The 6,431-nt window shown below is 48.3% G+C and overlaps 1 pseudogene; it reads left to right on the top strand.

Annotated features, from left to right (window-relative positions):
* The first annotated feature begins 1,044 nt into the window (after positions 1-1,044).
* On the top strand, positions 1,045-2,115 carry LOC144143289 (calcium uniporter protein, mitochondrial pseudogene; annotated as a pseudogene).
* The last annotated feature ends 4,316 nt before the right edge of the window (positions 2,116-6,431 follow it).

Here is a 6,431-nt window from a genome sequence, read left to right as displayed (position 1 = left end):
CATGTTCCTCGTATGCAAAGTTTTGGGGGTTAGCTTTGCGCTGCGCCGTTGCCACAGAGGCTGCTATTGTTGAACCGCAAATAACGATACAATAATACAAAATAAGGAAATGTAAGAAGGTAATGCTTTATTTACCACAAATTATTATTTACCACAATCTTGTGTTTCTTTATAGGCGCTTACAGGGGCTGCAGCGCCCTCTCCTGTCTACTCTCGCTATCACGCCGAGCTAATACTGAAACTTCTCAAGAGAGGGCGCCGCAGCCCCTCTTGTGAATCATTTCTCCGCACTTCGACAAATTTGAAGTTGAGTGACACTGCTTTGAGTTGTTTTATTTCAGGGCTTTCTGCTACTGACCCATGTATACGGTGCCAGGTTCCGGAATTAGTCGAACAGTTTTCTTCTCCGCGGCTTCTCAGAAGCTAGGCAGGACGACACATAACGGGGTGTGAAGGACTGTACTGGAGAAACGAGACAGGAGGAGCTGATTAAGCGCATGGGGCTGCTTGAATTGACGTCAATGGGGAAAGGAATTGGTGAAAGGCTATGTTGACGAAAGGCTATGTTGACGTGAAAGGCTATGTTGACGTGAAAGGCTATGTTGAATGGTGAAAGGCTATGCTGACTTCAATGGTGAAAGGAGTTAATGTATTGGACATCGAACCGAGATGCCTGGTGATATATTTAATAAACAATCCCCTCAGTGGGCATGGGCGAAATTTGGATTGGTCTGTTGTCCGCAAAGTCACACGGGAAGTGTCCAACGTGTCTCAAACATGCACAAGGCAACCATCATCGTCATGGGCTAATGTCTCTGAGTGGATGAGTGCCAGGTGGCGGGAGTACAAGTGACAAAATTCACGAGTGAATGCACTACGTGCTATATTTAGATGGTATCGAAAATCACAGCGTCCAACCGATCCCCCCATTCGCAAACAGCTTCGTTTTTGTCTTCTCTTTTTGATATGGCCATGTCCCCGTCGAAGGCTATCCTCCCAGCCGATGGCAGAGTGGATGGGCTGGTGCGGAGAGAACGAAGAAGGATGGCGTTTCGGAAGGTGAAGGTGCAGAACTGTGGACTGTTGCTTTCGCATTTGCATTGCCGTAATGAGGTCAAATCTAGTAAGTCTTCCAAGTTCTGCATGGGCAAATTTTCGAATGCGTCTTCGAACCACAAGGCCCTCAATACGGAATGGAGCTTACAGTCCTTGCGCTGCCTACCGACGCGCGGCGTCCACACTTCGAGCGACATGCCCATCAGCGGAGAAGTAACGATGGCGTACAGGGACGGCCTCCTGGAGATCATGGTGCCGCTGCCATCGCGCCACGACCGCTGTCGCTTCACTCTTCAGCCCCTGGGCAGCACGGTGGGCGACCTTGTCCGGAGCATCTGCGCCGAAGACCAGGCCGTGGATGAAGTCCACGCCACCTCCGCCGACGGCGTTCGCATTGCGTCGATATCGCCAATTGTGTCTCTCCTGCGAGAAAACTTCGTCCTCACCATAAACAACCAGGTCTACCTCGTTCAACCCCCACCGGTAGAGCCTCTGGCTAGCGAAGAGACGCAGACGCTCACAGACCTAAAGATGATGGTGGCCCGATTGTACGAGAGCCTGACTGTGAGCGAACACCAGCTAGAGCAGGAGCGCAAGCTCCTGGACCGCCTGTACGCCGTCAAGGAGCAGCTCGTACCGCTGGAGCAGAAGAAGCAGGAGCTGATGACGCTGTCCCGGCGCCGCACGACGTTCCTGTCATGGCTGGGCCTGGGCCTCATGAGCGTCCAGTTCGGCGTCTTGGCTCGGCTCACCTGGTGGGAGTACTCGTGGGACATCATGGAGCCCGTCAGCTACTTTGTGGGCTACGCCACTACCATGGCCATGTACGCGTACTTCGTGGTCACTCGACAGGACTATGTGCTTCCTGACGTGCGCAACCGCCTATTTCTGATTGCCTTCTACAAATTCGCTCGGCGTCGGGGCATGGATGTGTCGCTGTACAACGACCTGTGCAATGAGCTCGCTGAGATCGAAGAAGACTTGCGCCGCCTCAGAGACCCGCTGCAGAAGCACCTACCTATGCGCGAGCTCTGCTCGCCCGCCAAGGACCGCAGCTAGCTGTTCACGCGCTCCTTCTAGTTAATCCCACCCACCGGCCCCCTCTTTTATCAGGCTCTCTTTGGGGTTTGGGTGTCCGAGCTTCAACCCAGAATTTTTTTCCTATTTTCTTAGCAGCGCACGAAATTGCCCGTTGAAGGTTTAGGCGCACTCGATGTTATGTACCCGCCGCTGCCTTCAGTGTACGGCAGGGGCTTTAAAAGTATGGCCCATCGTTGGAGGGAACTATTCAGGTTCTGCGCTTGAGCTGTTATAAACTCGACCGCACACCCTGCGTTCGCCTGCGCTGATTATGTGAATCAGCGAAACAGATTAAAATAGGTGTTCTTCAAAATTTAAATTCCCCAGTAGATAACTAATTTTAGACAAAATAAAAAAAGGTTAGAAAGAAGGTTTCCACTTTGGTGCATTTCTAACGCAGTTTCTGGACAAGTGCTGCAGAAATTCATCTTAGTAAGTATGAACGTCGTGTGGAAATTGCCGGCTACACGAACATCTTCGTTTTCTCGTTACAAAAGAATGGTCGATCGGCACAGCCTAATAAGAATTGACAAGTCGCCCGTGAGCTTTTGGTGACTGGAAATGGAAACAACGCAAAGACAACAGGCTACGAAAAGGTAGGAGACAGGACACGCGCTGTCTAGATACTCAAATGTTAATCTACAGGAAAAACATATATACACACATGAAAAAACAATTCACCGAGTCCGCATTTGCTTCATGGCTGCTACAATTGTCACAGGTCGATCGATACATGTGGGTATGTTGTTAAGCCTGTAATGGTGTCTACCCCAGGTAACATCAAGTGTGAGCCCTATGACGTACCAAACAACGTCAAATTGAATTTACGTGAACATGCGGGTACCATTGGGCAACGCCAGACCTGAAATGAGACTAACGTTGAGTTGTCACTAACCCAAAAGGAATCACAGACCTGTGTACACCGCCTTACTCAGCCCCTCGCAAGGTGAGGCTGGCACATACCCGGTTTGGCTGCGTTGGAAATTTTAGGGGCGCAGTCCCTTGGTGGCTCGGGCAGTCGGCGTCTCATGTTTTAGTCCTCTCATGTAGTCGTAGTATCATGTAGGCATTGTACTAAAACACCGGGACACTCGCTTTCCAATGCCTCACGCTAGAACGTATGTTATCTAAAATAACACACCGGGACACTTGTTTTGGAACGCCTTGCGCTAAAACGCCTCGTGCTCCAGACACGAGACTAACAGCCAAGATGTATACTTCTACCCACCAATGGTTTCATCTCCGTGGAACAAAACGCAAAGGCGCCGAGGGTACACTTATACACTGCATGTTTCGCCCCTCCCCAGGTTTCACGTTAGTGAAGGTCCTTCGGGATCTGTTTTTATTCGGAGGTGCCAGCTACACGCAGAGAATGGGAATTTTGTACACTGATTCTGGCCAAGGTGATTTAAGTAAACCTATTTCCCGGAAAACTAAGCCAACTAATGCGTAAATGGTGTTTGAAACAATTTTCTTTTTATAGCGTTTAGTAGTGCACCCTTCCGGGGCACTCCTGCAGATGGTGTCGCTATCGGTACCCTTCGAATAGCTTTAGTGCGGTATATCGTTACCCGATTAACTGGATACGGCTGCCCAGGTTCATACCTGACATGATGCCTGTAGTTTTCGTCTTCACCGGAAATACATCCACCACTGTGAAATGATCTCGCCATTCCGATGGTAGTAACAGTGAACAGGAGCAGCTGAACGTGCAGAGCTGCATCTGCTGCATAAATCACGTGTGAGAACCACCGGCGGCCCTTCTCAGCGAACAGTCAGATTTTAATGCGTGACCATTAGAGGCCGCATTTTTAGCAATAAAAAAGCGTGTTTTAGGGGCCAGAAATAGGCAGGCAAAGCAATTTATTAGGCGTCCAAAGTCGTACATACAGAAACATAAAGATATATGTATAAATGCAAACAATTTCAAACGAAGCCTTGTACGACCTGTATCGGCGGCAGAAAAACAAAATATATGATCGTAAACGATGGCGCAGAGGCGCTAACAGCTGAGCATAGCCATGCAGTTGTCCCATAAAACTGTAAACTAATGGCGATCCATTGGTATTGTTGACGCTTGGGCGCATTGGTGCATAATTAACAAACAGGGGAACAGCGCAAAACCGTTTTCATGTTTTCGTTATCGCGCGTTTCGTCCGTTTTCCCGCTGTTCCCCTCTTCGTTAACGCGCCATTGGCTTATTTGAAGGCGGAACTGCTCACATTCCTGGTCATTTGCCCTTGTCGCTTGATAGAGCGTCGAACAGAGTGAAACACGCCTGAAAACGGGTACATGAGAATTCGGAGTACTGATGAATAAAAGCGCTGCTGCATGTCTGCCTGCCGCAATTAATTTACGATACCACAAAACCAGACCAAATAACAAACTCAAGAGCGACAACGATTTATCAAAAAGCTAAGGTTTTCTGGCAATTTTTTTATATGCAATGATATCCGAAACGCACGGTCAAAGCCTCTCAACACTGCAAAATACGCTCCCATCGATTGAAACAGCCTTGTGCGAAATGTCTTTACCAGCCCAACATATTGTTGATGGAAAAGCGTGCTTTAGAGTCCACCGGCCCTCTGAGTTTTAAGGCGTAAGGAATTGCAGCTGCGCAGCGCTGCTTCGCTTTTGGCTTTTCAATCTAAGCGTGACCTGCAAACAAAAAGGGGTTCGATGCTCAGAGGCGGTGTTGAATATAGAGTCGCATTTAAGTATGCTTCTAGAAAAGAGGATGCGAGGGCAAATACTTGAGGAAATATCGTTGGACAGTACGCCGAACCTTGTCTAAGAATCACCGTGAAAATTGTGGAAACGATGGATAAGTACCGCTGTCTCCAGAATTTAGGATTCAAAATTGTTTCTCTTGTCACTAAGAATGAGCGTTTCTTGTCGCTGGTGCGAGTTGTTCTTTTCAGGGAGTTGGTTGAACTGGAGGACTAGGTTGAACGCCATACCCCATATACCGTAAAGATCCGAGCTACCATCCACCCCCGAAACATCGCCCCCCACCCTATCTCCCCTTAAGGGTGAAATATTCCATTTACTAAAAGTCCTCAGAGATCGCCCACCCCCTAAAATCTATGGCTTCAGCGCCGATGAGTGACCAAAAGAAACGCGCATCACCTATTCATGTGTTGATGCAGTCATTTAATAGTCCTTTCCGCACTTGAGCGGAAAGCGAGCCCATCTGGTATTTTTTTTTATATCTCCACAGTTTTGGTTGGCGGTGCGGCCATTTTTTGTAGTTTTTCGCCCCTGACCACAAAGATCGCCCATCCCGTATTGTTCCCGTGATATGTATGAAATTTGGGTGGGCGTTTTTCCGGAACTTGACGGTAGTTCCGCAAAGTCAAGGTTGCCCTATAACATGTATCACGACCTCCAGAGGGACTCGAAACCGAAACTTGAAGCTAAATTGTGTCCATATAGGCGCCGATTTTGAAAATAAGCCTTTATAGATGTTTATAGGTGTTTGGGCACAAACGCCAAAATAGGAATTTATAGGCATTATAAAAACACCATGAAAGCCCTTCTTCACCTCAAATCCGTTCTCATTTTATCAAAATTGGGCGATAGGAGCGCAAAGAACAGAATAGTATTTGCCTAAATTCCGACTATAGCCGTGCACGGGCCCGGGCTGGCCCGATAACTTGTGCCCGGCCAAAGCCAATTTATCCCGGGCCAGGCCCGGGCTCAATGCCGCGAGCCAGGGCCGGGATCGGGCTGGACGCCGTCGGCCCCGTCCCGGCTTCGGCTTGAATTCATTGCCATGGCCGTCAATAGTTCCAACGTGAAGTGTAGAATGGAGCATTAAAAGTGTTGTTCTGACTTAACGAAACTTGTTGATCTAGTTTGTACATGCTTATTGGAAAGAATAAAAGGGGCGCTAAGCAGACGAAGCCAAGCAAATATTGGCCCGTGTATAAGTAGGCGTGGTTTTCATGAATAAACAGTTGGCTGGTTGGTTGGAGCCAGAACAAGAATGGCGCGTACCCACTCTGGAGGGTTGGCCAAGTCTGATTGTGCTTTCACTGCTGAAGAAGCTTATGAATTAGTTTCAAGCTAAGGGAAAATAGGGTACAGTGATGCTAACAATTTTGGAAAAAAAAATTCAATACTGCTGTACCAACAGGTTTTTCAATAAACGATTAAAAACTGGTTGATGCGATTCATTAACGAAGCAAGCGACCTGATTCGGCAATAAACACGACAAACATAAGCACGACAAACATGTCCGTGGCAACAACCAAGCCCGACTGCCCCAAATGACAATAAATCAGGCACCGACA

The sequence above is a fragment of the Haemaphysalis longicornis genome, unplaced genomic scaffold (genome assembly GCF_048455015.1).
Source record: "Haemaphysalis longicornis isolate Haplotype H1 unplaced genomic scaffold, Haemaphysalis longicornis Haplotype H1 scaffold_6, whole genome shotgun sequence".
NCBI lineage: Eukaryota > Metazoa > Arthropoda > Arachnida > Ixodida > Ixodidae > Haemaphysalis > Haemaphysalis longicornis.
Note: the sequence above shows the minus strand (reverse complement) of the source record. Positions and strands in the feature narration are given on the sequence as shown.